This window comes from Papilio polytes, unplaced genomic scaffold, assembly GCF_000836215.1.
Source record: "Papilio polytes unplaced genomic scaffold, Ppol_1.0 DF821400.1, whole genome shotgun sequence".
Lineage (NCBI taxonomy): Eukaryota > Metazoa > Arthropoda > Insecta > Lepidoptera > Papilionidae > Papilio > Papilio polytes.
Genome location: NW_013527804.1, coordinates 2884286 through 2886877, shown reverse-complemented (window position 1 = coordinate 2886877; position 2592 = coordinate 2884286).

The following is a 2592-nucleotide window of genomic DNA, read 5'->3' as shown; positions in this document are numbered from 1 at the left end:
TCTAGCGCTAGCATCAATGCAACTTCGCTATGTCATGGCGATTGCTGTCAACTACGCAAAAATCGTATGACATATGATTACGCCACTTAAGCACATGATGATACACTTCTACACCAGGTTCTTGATTTTCTGTTCCATAAAATTTAATGTCGTTAGGGAGATCAATTTTGAAAAATCCACTTCTTCACGTAATAGCCGACGGTAATAGCGAATGTGGTTTGACCGAGCTGGTGAGGAGAGGCGGAGTGCCCACCCGCAGCAATAAGGCGCAGGCAATGCAAGGCAGGGCGAAATCCTTGTAAACTTATCAGTCCTTGAGCAGCTCGAGTCGGACCTTTGGACGGCGAAAAATAATCCTTTTGCACTGACTCCTTTTTCCCGAAAAAAAAACTGGTATAACCGTTTAGGAGATCACGTCGGGGTCACCACTAAAGACGTATTTATCTTATTACATATCTTTTATTTTTACATCCTTCTTGCTATAGTTTTCTAATCTACTGACATTCTTTTTCTCCTCGAACTCTGACATGCGTAGACGAGACTACGCATGCCAGTTACATCGCCACAAAGTGATTAATGTAACTACCATTCTTTATGTCACCGAAGACATAGTCTTAAGAATAAACAAAATAGTGAAAAAATAAACATTTGTTATGCCACTTCTTGTATACATAACATCCATGTTTTTATTATCCAAAGATGGCCGAAAGTGTCGTATCAACAAATATTTGTATCGCAGGGCACTTTTATGGGCTGTAATTTGGTATTATTTTAGTGGATACGGTCTTGTTACGAGGCGGAGTTTTTGTATTACATCAAACAGACTGGAGGCATTACACCGCAATAAAAGATGGCGAAATATTGACGTTGTAAAACATTACGTAGGACGTTAACGTGAAGTACCCTCTTTATATGGTGAATAAATTCTCTATTCATTGTGCAAACGTTTTCTTTGTTGTTCACTTGACTTTGTAACAAATTTGAACACAGAATTATTCACGTTGATACACATGTCCAAACATTAATATGTGTTGTACCTGAAAGCAAACGAGTGAGCGGCCATCTTTAAATTAGCAAAGACACCGCTACTCATAGATATCTGAAATAGGATAAGATGCATTGATGTTTCTAGTATAGATATTCATTTGTTATTTTCAAAGAGTGTGTGTCAATGATTGTTTATATTACATTTTGCGGTTTCTTAAACGCTTTAAAGAATTGCTGTTAATTTTCATACTGTAAAATGATTTTATTCTTTGCCTAGCTCACATAATCAGCGTTCATCATCATCATCACCATTTCACTAAATCCAATTGATGTGCTCAGCGCCAAAGACTAACTAGGACTTAGTCAATCACGCTGCATTGCGTGGAGTTCACACATAACTACAAATTTCTTTGCCGATATGTGTAGATTGCATCACGATGTTCTCCTTTACTGTAAGAAAGTCAGGTAAATTATATTCAAAAATTCAAAACCCAACACCCGTAGATTACAGGTGCTTTAACCCCTGAACCATGGACGCTCCATATATCATCGTTAGTAGACTAAATTTAGCCCCAAATGATAATATACTAAAAAGAGTAGCTTTCAAATCGTTCCGTCGACCCATTAACTCAATCACAATGTATGTCTTTAGTGCGTTTTTGTGTTCTATTGTTGCTTATCTTTACACTGCTGTTAAAATAATTACAACTAACTGTATGGTTTTATGGGAGATGAGAAAAATAATGCGGGTAACATAATGGTCATAAAAAGTCACTAAAACTAATCTGTTATTAGCGTTTGGGAAGGTTATAAATGAATTTGGAATCCAACGCACAATGTTGTAACTCGAATTTCAAATTGTTTCGTGTTTTTTTTATGTAACAAGGTGCCAATCCAGCAAGCGGCCAGATAAATCCGCCAAAATGGTGAAGCGACCGCTGCTTATAGACATCCGCAATTGCAGACGCGTTGTCTACCATTAATTGACGGAGGTGGAAGCACACATAAAGAGGACATTTCCTCTTCCTATGCGACTCCACCGTCAAATCCACTTGTCATAACCATCCTTGCATTATAAGATAAGTTTGGAAAGCGAAAGGGAAAATTAGGCTTCCGACGCCACTTATCAGTCGAAACGCAGAATTTCTCCCACTTCACGCCTGACTTCTGTGTAGTCGTAGTATTAAATTGGGCTAGCCGGCCTATCCGTGCGAAGATGTTATACCGGGATCTACCACTGTCAAAAAAGTTTTTAAAACTGTCCGAAAATATATATTAAACTTTAAGACAATTGTGCAGTTTTCTAATACATTTTTGTTCTTTGGTGTATTTAAAAGTAGTTGATTTTATAAAACAACGTAACTGCTAAGACAACGGAAGTTGGAACATGGCCAGCTTTTGATTTCTCAATTAAGTTGTTTTTCTCAAACAGGATCTGCTTTAATATCTATTAAATTACTAAAATATAGCTAACAATGTTATAAGAAGTATGAAGTTTTTAGAGCAAAAAATGGAATTGACATTTCAGACTTTTTCGTTTTTTTAATCGAAAATTTAAATTATGTTTTCTAATCTTACTTTCTGTTTGTAGCCTAAACTGCTGAA